Here is a 21310-nt window from a genome sequence, read left to right as displayed (position 1 = left end):
TCTGATCATTCCAACTGGAGACAATTGCTCTCCCCCTTGACTCCTAATGCCCTGGATCATAGAACTCTGGTCACTTTCTATTGTATAATGAGTATTCATGTGCTTCTACCTCTTTGTAATAGTTTTATTATTTTTCCCAATTATTTACTTTTCCTCTCCGTAAATGTATTATAAATTGCCACCTATTGCCACATGACTTTCAATACCTCCCTGTAGAAGGAGGATACTTCATTATCCCATTGTTACCAGTTTTAGTCATGTGACTTGCTTTGGCCAATCAAATGAGAATAGAAGCGATCAGAGCAGAAGCTTTAGGAGCCATCACAGCATCCTCATTACTTTCTGCCACAAGAATGGCGTGAGCTAGAATGCTAGAATGAAGAAAACTCTTGGAGCAGAGCCAAAGCTGACCTGAAGCTGATGAGCAAGAAATAAACCTTAACTGTTATAAACCACAAAGATTTTGGGGTTGTTTGGTATCACAACATAACCTGGCAAAGCTGACCATTACAGCTCTACTAAACTACAAGCTCCTTCATTGGGAGGATCACATTTGATTCATGATTTGTCTCTTCTCCTTCATGAACCTAGCACAAAATTTCACTTAAAGGATCAGTAACTGTTTACTGAGTGAACAAATAATCAAATCCATCATTTATTAAGTGGTACTGTAATAATGTAGTGTTATGCAATCCACAATGCAATTTCACAGACATTGTTTCACTGGGCCTCAGAATAACCCTGTGAGAACAGTTGAGGATAGTGGACATCTTTTGTTTTTTGTCTAACATCCCTGTTTTCTTTGGGGAACTACCCCTCCCCTACTCCATGTGGTTCTGCTGGGGCTGCTAGTCATAACACCAGCTCCTCTAGTCACAGGTGTAGGCATGTGGCCCAGGTCTGACCAGTAGCTCATTCTCTGGATACAGTGATTGGACCAGAGATAGGCATATGACCTAAATAGGGCTATCAGAGCTCTTTCCTGAGAGGAGCTGAAGACCCAGAGAAAGATGTCTAGAAAGAGTCCCAAGTATGAATGGGAAATCTCAAGAGGACAGGTACTGTTCTGTAATCGAATATATTCACTTTCCCACTCGTCAAAACTTCTGCTTCATAACTTCTTCTGTCTCTTCAAACATCTTTCACCCCTTACTTTCAGCTGATGACCTTGACTCATGCCTCATGGAGAAAATAGAAGCAGGTCTATGGCCATGCCACCCTGAACAAGCCCCATCCCATCTGATCTCAGAAGCTAAGCGGGGTCAGGCCTGGTTAGTACTTGGATGGGAGACCACCTAGGAAGACCAGGTGCTGTAGGCATAAAAAATAAAAAATAAGGGATTGTAAGCTGACAAGGTCTTTGCAATCTGAGGTCAACTGAAGTCACTTCAACCATATAGAAAAAGCATGACGCCAGCCTTATCCAATAGCCCTGGGAAAAAGGTGCTTCTTAAGGTTGTCAAAGTCACTTACCAAAGTGCATGCACAAAAATAAAATAAAATAAAAAAATAAGAAAATAGAAGCAGTTACACAAGGTGCTCTCAAATTTTCTGAGCACCAATTCTACTTACCTATCTGTATGTGTACTCACATAATTTGCCTTCCCTCTTTATACAGTGGATTGAGTGTCCCTGCTCCCATCAACGGCCAACTGCTATGCTAGAACATGCTCAACATCATACAAATATTTTCTAGTGTATTCCAGCTTTAAAACATAAACGAACAACACTCCCTACATTCCCCTCTTTTGCCACCTAATTTTTCTACTGTGCTTTGCGGCAAAAATTCTTGATGGAGTTGTGTATAGTTGCTGTCTCCACTTCCTCACATTCTCTCTTCAGCTCCTCCAGGTGGACTCCCATCCCCATTACTGATATTAATCATGTTAGGATCACCAATGGTCAACATGCTGCTGGGTCTGAGAGCTACTTCTCAACAAGATTGACTGCTACTTTTATCTTGAAATATGATCTCTCGGCTTTTAGGACACCATTCTCACCTGTTTTTTTTTTTTACCTCACTGATCACTTCTTCTCAGTCTCCTATGTTTGCTCCTTCTCTTCCACAAATCACTGAATATTGGACAGTCCCAGAGCTCAACCTAGCACATCTTCTATTCTCTATCTGTGTCAAGTCCCATGGCTGTTTTTCTATGATTGTCAAATTCATATCTGTAAACTGGATCTCTCCTCTAAACTTCGGGCTTGTATACCTATCAGCCCACTTAACATCTCTTTTGATGTCTATTGTGTCTCCCAAAGAGATATATTGAAGTCCTAATATTTTGCACCTGTGACTATGATCTTATTTGAAAATAGGGTCTTTGCAAATATAATCAAGTTAAGATGAGGTCATAAGGGATGAGAGTAAGCCCTAAACCCAACGTGACGTGTCCTTATAAGAAGAAGAGAAGGCATCGAGACATACAGAAGGCAGGAAACACACGGGGAGAATGCCATGTGAAGATGGAGACAGAGATTGGAATGATGTGTCTACAAGCCATAGATCACTGGCAACCACCAAATCTAGGAGAGAGATATGAAACATTTTTCCTCAGAGTACCCAGAAGGAATCAGCCTTGCTGACACCTTAATTTTGGACTTCTGGCTTCCAGAACTGTGAAAGGATAAATTTTAGTTGTTTAAAGCCACCTAGTTTGTGGTTATTTATTAGAGCAGGCCTAGGATACTAATACGACTAACCAGCATCTCAAATTTAATATGACCAGAGCAGAACTCTTATCCCCACCTGTCCCCAAATCTGCTCCTGTCCTAGCCTTTTCTCTAAACCCTCCTTCTACTTTGACCTCTGGTTTCCTTTACATACAGTAACCGGAATGTTCTTTTAAAAACTTAAGTTAGATCACCTCCCTCTATTGTTTAAAACCCTCCAAAGGCTTCCTGCAGTCCTTTGAATATAATAAAAATTCCATAGCTTGGCCTACAAGATCCTTCTTTACTGTCATCTCGTACTCTTCTCTTCCTGGCTCACTGCTCTTCATCCACATTGGCTTCTTTCTGTTCCTAGAACAAGCTCATTCCTGCCTTACGACCTTTGCACTGTCTATTGCATTAACTCTGCCTGGAGCTGCCTCATCCACAGATCTGCCCATAACTGACCTTTTCTAGCCTTCCATCGTAAAGTGACCAAGTCTCAATCACGTCACCAGGTTTTAGTTTCTTCATGGGAGAGCACGTCCCTCTATATTGAGTCCCTAGTTCCAGTCCCTGTGGCCTTGGTTCTGGGCTTCCTTTGACCCTTTGGTTATAATTCTACCCAAGCCTATGAGTCATTGCATCCAATTTTTACTTAAGAATTTGAGGGCAGTTTCTGATGTAAAGTCTTAATCAAATGCTGAACCCAGTCTACAAAGGACCCCACCTCAAGAAAGGCTGCTCATAAGCCCAGACCCTTCTTGTATAAGAAACCCTGCTGGCTTTAAATTGACATCCTCAAACCTTCCATCCTGTGATGGAAAAATCTATCTCCAATTTCTGCCAAGGGTAGAGGGAGGCAGAGCTCACAGTTTATCTCCAAAATGTCATGATCCCACCGACCAGCTACCAGAGCTTTCCTGATTCTGGCCTCCTCACGGACTGAGGAGGAAGCAGAGCAGGACAGAAGAATTTAGGGAGAGAGGAACCTCCTGGATGTGTCTGGGTGATCTGCAGTTTGCTACCATCTCCAAAGAGTTGAAAGGAGCGCTGCAGCTCTGTATGTCCTTTGGTGGATGATGATCACAATTGCCTTGCATTTACTGAACACTTTCTGGATGCCAGGCACTGTGCTAGGACGTTAATAATAATAACAAACTATGCCATGCGGGGTGTACAGTCTCTGGAATAGGCACAAGGCTAGGCACTCTAGAAGCATTACAGCGCCTAGTTCTCCCAACAGTTCTCTGAGGGAGGTATTATTATCCCCACCTAACAGATGAAGAAACAGGCTCAGTGAACAGAAGGGACTTGCCAGGTGGTTCCTACTGCAAAGCTGTAATCTTCCTTTTACATGGCATGTCTCTTTGCTAAACCTCCTGGCACCTGATTCCTAGCATGAGAAGAACCTGTGACTAAATGCAGGTTCTTGGACATGCACCCCAGCCAATGAGTCACCAGAGTGAGAACCTGCCAGCTTAGGAATCTGACCTTCAAAGAAGCTGCCCCTAGCCCTTCTACAGCTGTGCTTCAGAGAGAGATACCAAGGCCTGAGTCACTTCCCTGGGAACTTCCCTGCAGAGACAGTCCTTGAAATAAGATCATGCAGGAATCTGAGCTGAACTGTCCAGGGGGCCAATTCCTGCCAAATGCCTCTTCTTGTTTGGGTAGCTGCAGCTGAGTGAGCTTGGAGCAAGGCCCCAGCAGGAGCTTCTCCAGATATGGACAGGCCTAGTAGATAGAAGCTTCTAGGATGGGACTAGTAGCTTATGTAGAAGGCCCCTGGGGACAGAAGTCTGAGACAGATGGAGTGGGCATCTGTCACCAAGAGAATGATTCCTAAGGCCTCTTCCCAGGGGCTTAACCGGAATCACAACCTGAGATTCTATGGGTCAGGGACAAGACTACATTAGTGAAAGGCTTGTGGCCTGAACCCCTGTAGGAGATGGTAAGGCCATTGGTATGAGCATATTCCATGGCCAAGTATTCATCAAGGATTTTGTGGGCAAGAGTCAGGAGCCTCACCCAGGATGCTGACACAATCTTGAGGGTCCTGGGAGAGTTCTGTGTTCCATATTGGCAATTGAAGCCTTTAAGAAATGAATTCCAACCTCCTTCTTGCACAGATGGAGAAACCACAGCCTGGGTAGGGGAAGTAACCTGCTGAAGGTCCTATGGCAAGTGAGTGATAGAGCTGGCACCTCCCATACTTCTGTACCTTCAGATGAGAAATCCCCCGCCTCTTCCCTGCTCTAATGCTAAACACAGAACATGGAATACAGGAGGGGAGCAATGTTAGCCTGGCTGCTTTGGGAGGGTCCACGTGTCTGAGCCTATGTGATGCCCCCTGAGTATCTCTGGAAAGCCAAGGTGTTGTCTTGAGTTGTGTGACAACTGGCACCTCCCATACTTCTGTACCTTCAGATGAGAAATCCCCCGCCTCTTCCCTGCTCTAATGCTAAACACAGAACATGGAATACAGGAGGGGAGCAATGTTAGCCTGGCTGCTTTGGGAGGGTCCACGTGTCTGAGCCTATGTGATGCCCCCTGAGTATCTCTGGAAAGCCAAGGTGGTGTCTTGAGTTGTGTGAATGGGGTTCATGCTTGTGCCAGTCACATACCAACCCATCTCCAAATGTAGAAGGGTATTCCCCAAACCCTCTGGGCACGGCATCTTTGCCCGTGATTTTCCGCTGATGATATCTTGTTTTGCCAACTAAATTAAGACTATGACAGAGAACAGAGACTACCTCTAGCAGTTTAGTTCAATTAAGATTTCACATCAACAAATTAAAATGCATCCCCACTGTCTGCAAAGTAAATCGGCCTGCGTTTAAAAAGAAGCTCTGACATTTGCTATTCAGGCACCTAGCCGATGTGAGCTGACTGTGAATAAGGGCCCACCCATTCTGGAACTGGTTTAGGGGGTCAGGCCCAGGGTTGTCTCCAGGGACTTACAGCTTTTGGGTTAGGGCTTCCCAATCATTAGTGTGAAGACTAGGCTGAACCTTTGATGAAGTTTTCACTGGTCCTCTGTAAAATGACAAAAATGAGAAGAATGTAGTCACATTTTCCATAAGACTAAGTCAATTTAAATTAAAGTACTGTCGACAAATACTTTTTGAGTGCCTAATTTGTCAATCACTCTTCAAGGGACTTGAGGGTACGGCAGTGAATAAAACAGACAAAAATCCAGGCTCTCTTGGAGTTTTTACTTTGTGGAATAGAGATAGATAATAAATAAGACAAATGAGTGAAATGTGCAATAAGTTAGAGAGTGATAAGAGCTATGGAGAAAAATTAAGCCAGGAAAGAAGATAAGGAGTGTGGAGAGCAGAGGGATTTGTGATTTTAAATAGGGTAGTTGGGAAGACCTCTTTGAGAAGGTGACAATTGAATTGAGACATGAAAGGTGAGGGAGCAATCCATGCACCTTTGGAGTGTGTGGGAGACAATACTCCAGGCAAAGACTAATGTAGGATTGTGGGTAGTGTGTGGTTGAAGCTGAGTGAGCAGGAAGGTCAGGGGAGAGGAGGAAAACAAGAGGTTGGAGAAACGGGACTGTAGACCACTGTAAGGACTTTTGATCATCCTCTGAGTGAATGGGAAGCCAGTACAGGCTCGGAGCAGAGAAGAGGCTAGCTCTGTCTTAGATTTTAACAGGATGGCTGTGGCAGCTGTGTGGAGCACAGATGAAAGGAAGGCAAGGTTGGGAGCGGGGAGACCAGTCAGGGGATTATTGTGATGACTGAAGTGAGGTATTATGGTGGCCAGAGTGATAGCTGAGGAGCTGAGGATGACATTGGCTCAGAATGTTTGAAATCAGTAATATCCTACAAAATCGAGCATGTAAGGTCGGCATCCCCTTGAGATCTTAGCCAAAAGGCAATTTCATTGGTGCTTAGCTGTGGGAAATTGTGACAGGGCCCTCAAGTCCTTTATAGACAAATGCACATGGACTGCCCACAATGTGATGCTCTGAAAAATGGACCTTTTCTTCTGTAAAATGAGATGGAGAATCCTTTCTTTCTAGAGAAGGCAGGTATAGAATATTACTGCTTTGAAAATTAGAATAGAGAACCTGGTAGAATGCGAACCTTGTACTGTGCCACATCCTATTTTCAGAGGTTCTCCAGCACCTACTTCAAGGCCCAGGACATACATGGATACTCCCAAAATAGTTGTTGAACAAATGAATGAGCGAGTATCCTTTCTCCCACATTTTAGGTAGGAATTTAAATAGTTTTAACTAAATCTGAAAATGCGTATATATGTGTGTGCGTGTATATATATATATATTTTTTAACCCAGAGGGCTGTTTGTGTGAGTGGGATTTTATTTGTTTTTGTTTGTTTTCTGTGACTATAAAGAATTATCATTGTATAGATAGATCTTGCTTCTAAAGGGTTTGGGTCATTTGAGAATTGTTTCTCAATCTCTCCCTTCCTCTTGTCTCTTTCCTTTTTCTATCTTCCTCTGTAATCTTAGTTGGCCATTACATAAAACTGAGTAGAGTTTTATGCTTCCTGTCTCTACTATTTAAAGTCGATAAGTGGAATGTTTTTTATTTCTATCTTTAAAAAAAAACCCAACAACTAAATTAAATTCTTTTTTACTTGTGTAACTCTCAATTGATTTTTCTCTCACTATTTGTCAGCATCCTCACTTTCTGAGCCTAAGAAGTTGATACCACTTCCTGGTGAGAAGGAAAACGCGCTCAACATGGGACTCTGAACTTCCCACTACTTCAAACTTCTCCCCTATTTAACTTGCATGGTAATTTGCATAGATCTACATATGTTATGTAATCAGCCTGCTCTCCTGTAACATTTAAGCCTAAAATAATTTTGCTTTTATGATATTTTTCTTTTCTGCTGCCTTCTTTATTTCTTACTGGTGCTGAGATTTAGATTTTTGTAAAAGGAAATGATGAAAGGCCAAGGATACAGACATATTACCCAAACAGCCATAGGGGAGAGGGAGACTGGGGAGCAGCGTGGTGAGATTGTCTCTGGGATTCATTTATTCATTCACCAATTATTTACTGAGCACCTACTATGTGGGAGGCTCTGTGCCAGGTGCTAGGAATACTATAGTGGTGAGTAAGCCAGGCACAGTTCTTACTCACATGGAGCTTACACCAAACTGAGGGAAGTAGACAATAAACAAGTAAACAAGTAAATAAAAACATGATTCCTGATGCTAATAAGTGCTAAAATGAAATCACAGTGACTAAAAAACTGATTTAGATGGGGTAGTTCATAGAATGTCTCTCCAGAAAAGTGACATTTGAACTGAGACCTGCATGATGAGAAGGAGACAACCATGTGAACATCAGGTGGAAAAATGTCTTTAGACAGTGGGAACAGCCCTGAAATGAGAACAGTCTTGGAGGGTTTGAGGAACAGAAAGGTGTATCATTTAGAATGCTTTCAGTGGAAAGAAAGAGAAGTTACCTCAATTTAAAATGATGCGAAAAATAAGGAATTTTATTACCTCACATAAAGAAACTGGGAGTGGAGAGGATAGAGTTTTAAGACTGGTTAATTTAGCAAATCAACATCATCTAGGGCCAAACCATTTCCTTCCTTTTGCTCTTGTGGTGACTTCCTTCCAGATGCCAAGATGGCTTTAAAGCTCCAACCTCATACAACTTCCTCATCTTCCGTGTCCAGAGGCAGAGAGGAAGAGACCAAACCCTTCCCTTTTGAGAACAAGGAAACCCTTCCCTTGACTCTGCGTCAATTTATGTTCACATCTCACATCTCACAACACAACAAAATTTCATCACACGCTCATTCCTAAACTGATTATTAGCAAGAGAAATGAATGACTCAGATTGGGTTAGAGTTGGGCAGGGGCGCAGCCTAGCTTCTACTGAACATTGTTTGAGAACCAGTGCTCAAAATTTCTGACAAAAACCAGGCGTCTGAAAGTAAAACTAGGCTTCTGTGACCAAGGGAGAAGTGGGGCACAGCTGGCTGTACGTTGGTGCTCAAGAATATTGGCAGAAAACAAGAACAAAAACAAAAAACAAAATTAAAAAAAGAACAAAGACAAACAGACAAAAAATCAGCAGCAAAAAGATTACAGGCCACAGGAGGCCAGTGTGGCTGGAGCACTGGTATAAGAGGAGTTTATAGAGATAGGATTGAGGGAACTCAGAGCCTGTTTTAAGTTCTTCAAATGTGATCTTTCAGGACTGCGTAAGTCCCTACAGGCCTTACCAACCATTTTGTACCATTACTCCCTCCAGGGGTCATCCCACCCCAGAGTGTGGAGTTATAGAAATACTGCCCAGTTCAGGTATCAGACACTGACTCTAACACTGACTGATGACACTGAGTAAGTCACTTCTCTTCCTTAAGTCTTAGTTTCAGTATCTACAGAAATTACACAGTAACATGTGTTCTGCTAGCCTTTCAGGGATGTGGTAAGGATTGAATGAGAGAATATCTCCATGTCCTTTGAAAACTATAGATTGTCATAGTTATTGTTATCGCTATTGCTGTCATTCATGTTCCATGAGAAACAAAGGGTTTTAAATTTTGAGTAGTCACAGCCTTTAGCTCCTTGGGAAGGAACAGTGTCATTTTGGAAAGTCATATACTCTGAGGGAGTAAGAAGGGCAGCCTTGGGTACCCTTTTGCCCTTTGCTCCCCAGACTTTTTCAGTGTCTCCCAGCCTCTACCCCGCCAACAGCTTTCTGTGCTTCATATCAGAGATGTCCTTAGAAACAAGCTGGGCTGGTGTCCAATAAAATGTAAGCTAAAGCTGGCTGAGTTATTATCAAAGAGTGGATGTATTTTCATTACTGGCAGAGTGCTTTTAGCTGGTGAAGACAATTAAGCCCTGGAAATGCAGCAATCCATTTCGCACTGAGAGAAGATTTGAGAGATGACTCTCACCAAACATCCAGGACTGGAGGAGCCAAAAACATGGCCATCATGACCAACAATAAAAAGCCATAGAATTTTTATGGTAATCAGGTAAAGCAGACCCTAGTTGCTCCCAAGAGAGTTGCCCCACAGTGGGATGCTGCTGTCGCTGCTGCTGCTGCTGGCATGAGAGCTGTGACCTTGACACTTCTCCACATAACTCAAGACACTTCTTGGCCATCCTCTTCTTTATTCTCACCCTTGGGAAGGTAGGCAGAGAGGAGTTCCATGTCGTGGGTGACAACTTCTACCAAATGTTACCCTCTAGGTTCAGACACTCTTCTTGGTTTTGTTTCATAATCTTTTGTTAATCTCCCTCACCCCTTACACCAGACCCTATGCCCAAAGAATCAGACCTCTGAGACCAACCAAGTCGTGCATTCCAAAGGATGACTTTGTCTAGGGCAGGACAACTTTCCTCCCTCCTCTCTCCTTACTCCTTTTTTCCTTTCTCTTGTCTTTCTTTCTTTCTTCTTTTAAATGATGAATTAGCAGGTCGAATTTCCAGCCCCTAGAGGCAGAGGTGAGACGACCACTCCCTACCTTTCCTGCGCCAACCCGAATTGAAGAGAAGAAAGAGTCTTAAATTACAGGTTCTTGAAAGCAACAAATTTGCCAGTAGTATAGCTAATCTGGCTACACATTCACCTCTCCCCATAGCCTAAGAGCAACTTAGGGGGCAGAGATGGTTTCCCCCACTTCCTTCATCTCTGCATCTCCTGCAGCCGGCTCAGTGCCTGGGACAGTCAGCTCTCAAATGTTTCATGAACTAATGACGAATGAATGAATAAACAAAGCCACCTCTGTGTTAGTTTATTTCTCATGAATTTATCTCTTTGTTCTGTTCAACACCCATAGCTCCCCGCATCATAACTTAGAGAGTGGAAATTACTTCAGAGACGCAGGGACTAAGTATCAGTGGAGTGATAGCAATCTGGTACATTATTACATTTTTTTTCTTAAACCACTTAAGCAATAGTTTTCCTCCCATTTACTGTTAGAGGGGATCCCAAATCAGTTGTGAACTTTCACCTGCCTTGAGGGAGTAAGAGGAGAGGGCTGGGGTAGTTGTCCAAGCTTATTATCTTCTCCATTACTCAGGCATGTTCCCCTGAGCTTTTGCATGATTTTATTTTAATAATGTTATTTGTATTAGGCGAGTCTCCAGCTCAGCCAGGCCAGAAATGGAGGTGGGGGAAACAGGGAGAAGCTGATGGAAAAAAAAATACCCTGAAGTTTCATAATGATCTAACCATGGCTTTAATATTAATCGAATTTGCTCTAACCTGCCTTCCCACAGTCAGTATTTCTGTTAAAAAATAACTTGTAATTATCAAACTGTAGTTAGGCCAGAAGACTCTTTGCAAAGGACTTTGATGTGATTAGGGAAAGGCTTAGAAATATACTTTGCATGGTGTTTGTCCTCTGTTAATGACATTCTTGGAGAAGGCACCTTGTCCTTTTTGGCAAGGGAAATGTCAAGGGCAGATAGGACCTGGGGAAGAGACTTTAGGGTCACAGGGGCTACTGCTCCAAGGCTAGCCCAAGAAGATGCTTTCCTGGAATGGTAAGCCTGACAGATTTCCTACCTCAGGGTTCAAGAACTGAGAGTCAGCAGGTGACCCAGAGTAGGACAGTGCCATGTTCACACTGACTAACAGCTGTTCCTAGCACTTCAGCATGAAGACCCTTAAGTAACTGCCCAGCAACCAGCATGAGTCATCTCATGGGAGCCCTGGTCTTGCCTCTGGCTAAGAAATAGTGACAACCCCCCTATGCCTTTTCGTATCTTAACCCTTGAGCTCTACACCAGCTGAACCAGGGAAAGACAAAAGTTAAGCAAAGGTACACCGAAAAATAAAAAAATATTGTTGAAAAGAATTAAAGAAAATCTCAATAAGTGTAAAAACATCCCATGTTCATGGAAAACTCAGTACTGTTAACATGGCAATACTCCCAAAATTAATCTACAGATTTAACTCAATTCCTATCAAAATCCCAGCTGCCTCACAATAAGACAAAAGCTGAACAAGCTGAAAATCAATAGCTTTTCTGAGACCTATCAGAAACTAGTTCACGGGACAAAAATGCCACTCTGAAAACTGGAGAAACAGGAGACTACAGAGGAAATAGATCAGTTTATCTGAAACAGAAGCTGCTGGAGCTAGGAACCAGTAGCAATGAAGTACTGATCCATACAGCAATATAGATGAACCTTGAAAATATTATGCAAAGTGAAAGAAACCAATACACAAGAGATTACACATTACATGATTCCTTTGATTTGAAATATCCAGAATAGGCAAATGCATAGAGACAGGAAGTAGATTAGTAGTGGCCAGGGGTGAATGGGAAATGAGGAACAGCTGCTAATGCACATTGTGTTTCTTTCTGGGGTGATGAAATGTTCTAGTGTTAGATAGACTTGTATGTTTTAAAATAGTATGTTATGTGAATTATATCTTCATTAAAAAGTAAATGTTAAACAAAGATGATTTGGGATGGCAAGTTCAAATTTTCCTTGAGATTGAGCCTGCAGACCATTTTTGGGAACCATAGACTTTGTAGATCATTTCCCTACCAACTGTCTGACTGACCCTGCCCTTGACTATCCTGCTTTCAACTCTCCACAAGGCCCTCCCTTGTGTTTTGCTGATTTGTTAGGAAAAAGTCTGGGAAATAGAAGGAAATAGAGAGTGAGGAAGGAGTCTGAAAAAAGGGGGTTAGGGCTGAGAAATTCTTGAAATGAGACTCCAGGGCCTTGTGATCCCAGCCTACCGTTCTGTAGGAGGCCACTTCTTCCATGAATTGTCCCGGGTTTTTTTTTTCCCTAAGCCTTTTATTTAGCATTTCATCCAACATATATCATTTTGACCCAAAGAACTCACACTGGATTTTGTACTGCCTTGTTGCATGGTAGGCTCTCTGACTATTCCCTAGAAAGCTATTTAACTTGTTCCAGATATGTGTCCCCTCCACAACACCATAGTCTCTTCCAGGGCAGAACCCCTGTCTTGGTCTCACAGACCCTTAACACAGGAAAGGACTTTGGCTATCACCTGGCCCTACCTTCCTAATTTAAATGTAGCCCAACTGTCAGATTCTTGAGTTTATCCAAGTCTCCCAGCCTCCTGGGGTCACCCTTCCCTCCATGTTCAGTTAGAAGGACTCACCTTATGCTGCTGCAATCCCCGAGTATAATAGGAAACCTATGTCCTGAACTCTGTCTTGGTAATTTTTGAGGGATGGTAGTATTTAGTGTTTAAGAGAATGGCTTTGGAACTTAGGTTCACATCCCAGCTCTGCCACTGTGATGTGACCTTGGATAAGTTATTTAACTTCTCTGTGCCTCAGTTTCCTTGTATGTAAAATAGGGAGAGTTGAAGCCGCTCCTTTGTTGGGTTGGTATGAGCATTAAATGAGTTACCAGTAACATGAATATAAAGCACTTAGCACTGTATCTACCACTCCATAAGTGCTATAAAAATATTTTCCCTTATTACTTGTTTCTGCTGAATTCTCGACCTGTGCGTGCGCCTTAGGTTTTTCTCCTCTCATGCTGCCAATATCTTTTCACTCTCCAAAGTGAGTGTGGTATGTGTGGTAGACTTTCACTAAAACTTGAGGGAAACAAGGGGTCACATACCACACAGCCAATAACTTAAAATTGTGTCTTGGGCATCACTATTATTTAAAGTCTCCTAGAAATCTCTTAGCCACTGTCTAACTTTTCTTCTCTAATACCAACTTGCTACCTTACTGTGTACACCCATTTTCCATCAAAACCTTCTCACATTTCTTTTCTCTTTTCCCTAGCCTGTCTCCCTGGAAACTCAAGGTTTCATACAGAGGAATTCTGCTCTCTTGTTGAGCCTTATAGCATGAGGGAGGTAGGAGGCATGCGGAGTGGCAGGGAGATATAACTTTTTCATCCAAAGAGGCCTTGGAGGTAGTTTCCTATTAAGGATCACTCACTCACTACCAGGACTTAAGGAGGCCCGGTGGGGACCAGGGACATCCCCAAGTTTCCCCAAATAGAAAGAAGTTACCATCTTCCCAAGGAAAGCATTTCACACCCAGCAAAACCTACATAAAACCCACACTGCACAAAGCACTAGACAGAAAGCAGCATAAATAAAACAAGCTTCTCTGTGCCACTTGCCCTGCATAAATTGTTACTAGGCCCAGATGACTGGGGAGTTATTGTTTTCGAGGGAGGGTCGGAGGTGATATTTTAGCCCATTAAGGCTTCTGCTTCCAAAGGCCTGATTTTCCTCTGGCACTGCACTGAAGTTTTTCTCTAGCTGCCAAGGAAGGCAGGATTTTAGCGGAAGGTAATTTATGTTAATTTTTTCCCTTTCTGGTCCATTAAGTTTTGTAATGTTAATGTATCTTACAAGGGGCCTCACTGAACAGATGCTGCATCCTTCGTTGGGTGCTGCAGGGCCTCCTGCCAGCACATCCTCCAGGGTCTTGTGCCTGCCTTCTCTTCATGGCCTGAGGACTCTCCACCATGGGGGTGGGGGGTATTAGTGGGAGAAGGGGTTGGATCCCATCCGCTCAGATGAAAATTAATGGTTTCCTGCAGTGGGACTCCTGGAAGCTCTGGGAGGACAATGCTCCCATAAAAACCTTCCTTGGGCAGTCTCTTCAGAGTTCTTTTAACCACTCCAGTTCCAAGCTCAGGTTATTAGAATCTAATGGCGGATCTCCTGAAAAGAGGCTAAGTGGAATAAATTAAGCAACATACATTTCCTGAGTAGCTGTTACATGTGCTGTCTTGGAGTGGCGAGGGGGACTTGGGGATTAAAAAAGGAATCAAAAACCTTTTCTGCCCTTCAGGTGCTTTCATTTTAGCTGTGGGATGGGGGAGAGGATAGATGTGCCCAAGGACAGACAGTTTTGTTATAAAGTGACTTGTGTGCTCCTAAAAATCATGGAGGTTTGCAAAATCCCTCAGGGCTTATCAGAAAATGGAGATGGGGGCTCAATAGTGAAAACTTCACCAGTGATACATTAAAAAGAGATAGGAACCTAACAAAAATGGTAGCACAGCTTTATAGATGTTAAGTAGTTGAGAAAAACATAAATACTATAGTAAACATGGCTCTTTGATTTGAAAAAGACTTGAAGTTTGTTTGTGGAAATGGTTGTCAGAAAAACTGCAGCTTGTGAGTTATTGTGAAGTAGTAGAAGGAGGGTTACCTAAAATTTGATGAAAAGTTGTAACGCCAGATGTCGATGGGTGTGGCTCATAACACATTAGGTAAATTGAAGTAGCTCAGTTCACTACATATGTTATGGGTGATGTTTTGTGTATTTCTATGCAGGTTGGTTCAAGTAAAGGCAATTATCTGTGCTCACCTAGTGTTTTTTTGTCATAAAGTGGTACAGAAGCAAATGCAAAATTTGTATTTTTACACAGATTGTTTCCTAATATATCAAACTTTGGACCAAATGCACTTTTTCAAAACAAGCCTTATATAAGTATAAAATACAACATATATCCTGTACACCAAATTCTATAATATAGGTTTGTAACAGGATAATTTAAAATACTAATTAGTTTGTTCTCTATACATTTTTTTTCCTCTTCCCCATTCCAAGAAGGTGGCCAAGTCCTGTGTAATTCTTTGCCTCAGGTACATTTGCAGTACAAAAACATGCAGTCAGTAAATCAATAAACAATTCATGGGTCTCTCTTATGTGCTAGGCAGAGTTCTAGGCACAAGGGGATAGAGCAGTGAACAAAGCCACAAAGCCTTTGTCTTCATGGAGCATGGGTTTTAGTGGGAGAGGCAGTAAACAAATAAATATGTATAGAATGTCAAGCAGTGAGAGGTGCTGTAAAGAAATATAGAGCTGAATAAGTGGCTAGAGAGTAACTGAATTGGAAGGAGAGGACATGACTCCTTTTTCAAAAAGATGTGGTAGTTGTGGGAGAGGAAACATTGGAGCAGAGGTCTAAATGAAATGAGGGAGTGGGCCATGAGATATTTAAGGGAAGAGTGTTCAAGGCAAAGGAATAGCAAGTGCAAAGGCCCTGAAGAAGAAGCATGCTTGGTATGTGTGAGACCAGAGGCTGCAACTGAGTGAGAGGTGGAAATGAGATAGGAGACATTGCAGGGGACCTGGTTACATAATGTCTGTAGATCATGCTCAGGTCTGCAGTTTTTGTTTTGTTTTGTTTTGTTTTCATCACTATGATGGGAAATCATTGGAGCATTTGGAGCAGTTGAGAGACATGATCTGACTAAAGTGTTAAAAGGTTCACTATTAGTTCTGTCCAATAGAACTTTCTTCAACGATGAAAATGTTCCTTGTCTACTCTGTCCAATATCGTAGCCATTGGTCACATGTGGCTACTGAGCATTTGATATGACTAAGGGAATAACATTTTAATTTATTTAATTTTAATTTATTTAAATAGCCACACGTAGATAGAGGCTATTGTATTAGACTAGATGTGTAAATCTAGATGTGTTTAAAATAGACTGAAAAGGAGTGAGAATTGAAGTAGGAAGACTAGTTAGGAATGCAATAGTTCAAATAAGAGATGATGGGCACTTGAACTAAGTTGGTAGCACTAGGGGTGTTGAGAAGTGGTTAGATTCTGGATATGTTTTGAAGTAGAAGCAATAGGCTGATGGATTGAATATTCTACAATGTAAGAGGAAGTAAGAGATTGGAAATAATTCTTAAGTTTCTGGCTTGCAGCTGAATGAATAGTGGGTTCATTTCCTGCCGCAGGAAATTATGGGGAATGAACAGAAAGTTTCCATCTTGTGTTGTTTTGTTTTCTTCTCCCAAACCCATGCTCACTGATGGGACTGCACTAGGGTCCTAGAGTTGGCGGGAGAGAGGAGGGTGCCCTGGAGGGCAGCCAGGTTGGGAAGAAATCTAAAGTCCGGGATCTTCCAGGCTGCGCAGGCCTGAACCCCACTCCTCGGCAGTACCTCTGAAGGAGTGTGCAGGAGAGTGTGGGGCTTCAAGGACCCTCTGCCCTATGTCCAGCCCCAAAACAATAGAGCTTCCTGATCCAAAGGGACCAATGGGCTGGGATGATGGCTGTGTCAGTGCTGGCCTATGTGGCTGACATGTGGAATAACCTCCCTAACCCTTCCTGGGAACCAAGCTTTGTGAGGGTAGGCAAAATGTCTGGGCATCAGTGTTCTGCCAGCCTCAAGAGATGGGTATTTGGAGTTAATTTTAAGCAAATTTAGAGAGAAAGAAGTGTAAGTAATCGAGAAGCATTATGGATAGGCTGATGTTTAGGCTTGGCTATGAAGGAGACTGGAAAGACTAGGAAGCAGAGTTGGTGGGTGCTTCTACAGCACAGATTCCGGCTTCTGAGTCCAAGTGTCAATGTTCAGAGTTTCTTCTGGGACCTTCTCAAGGGGTATGAAAGATTCTTTAATTCAGGTCATTCTATACACGTGTTAGGAATCACTTTTTTATTCTTTTCTTTTTTCATTTTGAGGAGGATAGGGGGTCACACACTGGGATACTGTGCAAAGGCAAGGATAATAAATACTTCTCTCCAATAGTAGGTAAAATAAAGAATTCAGAGTAAACAAATTTGGAGTTGAGTCCCAGGTTTCTCCCACACTAGCTGTGTGATTTGGGACAGGTAACTCAGTTAATTAATTGCTTTTTTCTGAGCCTCAGTTTACTCATTCATGAAATGGGATCTCACAGGTTTAAAACGAGGACTATGTAATGGATGTAAAATATCTTGCGTGGCACCTTACACGTAGTAAGAGCTCGGTAAATGCTAATCTACCTTTCCTATAGAATTGGGAAGTAGCTTTGGCCCCAGAACCCTCTTTCAATGTGTTGCCCAGTGTCTCCTCCATTTGACCTGGATTCTCCGTGGCTTGCTCAGATCCCTTCATGGCTTTTTCTCCTCTGCATTAATTCTAAGTGTGTGCTTGTTATTAAAGCAAATTTCTCTCTTTGCCTAGTACCTTGTGATCTGAAAAAGCAGCTGTAAATAGGTGTGCTCCCTATGACTCATCACTATTGGCATTTTGCTCTTTAAAGGTTAATGGCCAGGGCTGTACCTTTGGAAAACTCGGCCTACAGCACTCACCAGAAATTATTGTGCAGGGAGGTGGGCTGAGAGGATGTGGGGAGGGTGTTGAAGGTCTGTGGAGTGGGATGGTGAGCCTCTATAGGGAGAATGAGGCATTCTGAAAAAAAAAAAATGTGCCACTGGAAGTCCCCAGCCATGAGAGGTAGCAGGACTGTGGCTTCTATCCAGCCCCCATCCTATACTGAGTTCTTATTGCCTGTCCCTTGCTGGAGAGCCAGAGTTCCTGAGAGGACTTGTGGTGATAATTTGGTGCCTGTTCATGCTTCACTTGCAATTCATTTAAAGTTGACAATAGGGTTCCTGCCTTTTACAAGCAGATTTCCAGTTCTTGAATCTCTAAGGCTGGATTTTTTGCTTGGATGAAAAAGTAGTTAAATTTCACACTTATTATAGCACCTGACACCTGGCACCCTCCAGACACTTTATGAAACTAATGAAATGAAACTCTTAGCACCACTGTAAACAAGGAAGAGAAAGGAGAAAACCCTACATCCACACCCCACAAGAGACAAAGGGCCAAACATTCTCACCTCCACCTCACAGGCGGATCTAGATTTTTTCAGGCCAATCTTCAAAAGCTTTTGATTGATCTTCAGAGACTTGCTAGGTCAGAGCATCTCCTGGAAGTCAGGCTCTGTCTGAAAAATGGGTCAGTCTGGCAAGAGCATACAGGTCTAAAGTACCGGAGATGAAGCCTCCAGACCCAGCAGTTCTGCTCCAGCTGCCTCATGTTCAGCATCAAACAATATCCAGTCAGAGACTCTAGATTAATCTTTGCCAAATGTCACCAAGAGTTGAAATATGTGAGCATGTCTGCCCTGAGATGGGAAGGTGAATACAGGATTCGGGGTGTGGTTCAGCTAAGGAAAAGTACAACCATACGATTCTCTCCAACCTCACCACCCACCTAGTTCCAATATCCCATCCTTGATTGGGTCCCTACTGAATAAACAATGAGCTTCGTAGTCAATTTGACCTGTGTTCAAATTGTCCTCTGACAGTTACTAGCCTTAAAATTTAATTTCTCCAAGTCTCAGTTTCTGCATCTGTGCAACAATATTAATTATTCTGTTATGGTCTTCTATAACTGTGTAACAAACAATCCCTAAGTTAATGGCATAAAAAAAAAATTGTGATGGATGGTGGCAGAACTTACTGTAGTGATCACTTGGCTGTTTATACAAATGTCGAATCATTATGTTGTACACCCGAAACTAATATAATGTATGCCAATTATATTTTAAAAACCCCACAAATTGTCGTGCTCATAGATTCTGTGGGTCAATAATTTGGATAAGGCACAGTGGGGATGGGTTGTTTCTGCTTCACAATGTTTGGGGCTTCAGCTAGGATGACTTGAAACTGGGCTCAGTTGGGACTATTAAACAGAGCATGTGTCCATGGCCTCTCCACATGGCTTGGGTTTCCTCACAGCATGGTGGGACTTCTTACATGATGACTCCAGGTTTCAAGAGTGAGTGTCCCATCCAATAAGGCAGGAAATTTATGACCTTTTATGACTTGGGAGTCAGAGAGCATAATTTCCACCATATTCTGTAGTCAAAGAAGTCATCAGCCTACCTATATTCAAGGGGAGAGGACATAGAACAGATCCCACCTCTCAGTGAGAGAAAGATCAAATAATGTGAAGCCACATTCTAAAACTGCCACCAAATCCTCCCTCACTTGGTTCCTGTGAGGAACGAGATAACACTCTTGTACATAATAGAGACTCAATAAATTGTATTTTGTATCCCTCTAGCTTCTTTACGCCTTTCAGAATAATTTGCATTCATTCTAAAAGAGAGGAACGTGACCAGTTTTGCCAAAGTAATTAAAACTGCTTCTATCTTTTCTGTCTTACATTCTACTCTGGACTATCACGAAGCCTGGAGAAATCGTCCCATAATGGCAAATCTTAAGGGGGTGACCTGGAGCAGGTGGGTGGTTTCATGTTCTTTGAGGATTTTCAGAGTTACTTCTTAGGATAGAAAATTAAAACAAAACGGTGAAAACCAAGTCCAGAGCTTGACTCATCTGGTGATAGAGAAGCTAGCCCTATGATTCTGTTCTAAGCATGTCCAAACCCTGTGTTTAAAGAGTTAAGATAATTTTGTATTCGAGTGCATCCTTCCTTTATGAGGGAGTGTTTGCACATCTCCGATAGAAAGAGCAGTCCAGTGAAGCAGAGACTGAATCAAAAGAGGACAAGGAAGCTACAAAGTTTGGAGCCCTCTTAGAGAACACGAATTCCAGATTTAAAAGCCAGCTCCAATTTTTTAAGGTTCGAGTTACATTTATTCTTGGCAAGCTCAGTTCTTTTGTTCGCAGAGAGAGTAGTAGTTCTAAGGGGCTTACGGAGAGAGACCTCTCTCACACCAAATCACTCTCACAGGGTCACAGAGAAGAGGTGAGTATAAGTGAATCAGAAATTTATAGCTTCTTTTTCTCCCTTGAATTCTATAAGGGAACATAAATTAAGGGAAAAACTGCTAAGGAAAAGAAAAGTGTGTGGGGTTTGAGCCAACTTTTAGTGTTTGAAAACCTTTGGAATTATGTCGTGTTGCTTTCTGCTGGGCTCACCAAGAGATGTTGGTGAGCAGGTGGACAATGAGAAACCGTATGGGACAAGCAGAAAGGCCCTGGACATCAAGGAGAAGGTGATAGGGTGAGAGGTGGTATATTTGTCGCTGCATAACAAATTATCCCAAAATATAGTGACTTAAAAAAATAAACATTTATGATCTCACACAGTTTCTGAGGTTCAGAAGTCAGGAAGCAGCTTAGTGAGGTGGTTATGGCTTAGGATCCCTCAGGAGGTTGCATTGCCTGGCTCTGCAGTCATCTTGAGGCTTGACTGGGGCTGGAGGATCTCCATCTAAGATGAGTCAAAGATGTGGCTGTTCGTTGGAAGTCTCAGTTTCTCCACAGAGATGCTTATGATATGGCAACTAAATTTCAGAGTAAATGATCTGAGAAAGAGAGAGAGAGAAAGAGAGCCCAAGACAGAAGCTACAGTGTCTTATAACCTAATATCAGAAGTGACATACCATATTCTATTGGTCATATAGACTGCCTCTGACATAGTATGGGAAGGAGCTATACCAGGTATGAATATCAGGAGGCCAAAATTATTAGAGGCTAAATACAGATGGGAGGGGTGCAGAGAGCAGAAGGGCAGGTGGTTCTCAGCCCCACCCATGAATGTTTTTTGATTCAGAGAAGGGCAACCTTCCTGTGATCTTCACCCTGTCTTATCTTCTTCACCCCCAATGGGCTATTAACTCTATGAGGACAGGGACTGTGTAATTGTGTCTATATTATCCACTGTTCCTCCCGGTGACTGGCCCATGCCTGGTGTACAGTCAGGTCCTCGATAAATGTTTGTTGATTATTGTGACGCACAGGAAAAGACATCTGAATTCCATGCTCCAGAATGTGGATTTTGTATTGTGTGTCATGGGAAGCCATTGGGCGGGGCATCCTTAGACTCAGGTTATATGCAGGCTCTTGCTGCTTCCCCTACCTGGAACACTCTTCTGAGCTCCTGCTCATCATTCAAGAAAGGTAACTAAACAGAACAAAGCCTTGGAGGAAGTAGTGTGTGTGTCCGTGTGTGTGT

At 42.6% G+C, this 21310-nt stretch overlaps 1 protein-coding gene and 1 pseudogene across 1 annotated transcript in view; both read left to right on the top strand.

Annotated features, from left to right (window-relative positions):
* CTNNA1 (catenin alpha 1) overlaps positions 1-21310 on the top strand; it is a 301788-nt gene that overhangs the window by 108239 nt on the left and 172239 nt on the right. The window lies entirely within an intron of this gene.
* On the top strand, positions 1202-1320 carry LOC112471950 (annotated as a pseudogene).

Source organism: Pteropus alecto, unplaced genomic scaffold (genome assembly GCF_000325575.1).
Source record: "Pteropus alecto unplaced genomic scaffold, ASM32557v1 scaffold78, whole genome shotgun sequence".
NCBI lineage: Eukaryota > Metazoa > Chordata > Mammalia > Chiroptera > Pteropodidae > Pteropus > Pteropus alecto.
The sequence above is the reverse complement of the archived record's forward strand: the minus strand, read 5'-3'. Positions and strand labels throughout refer to the sequence as shown.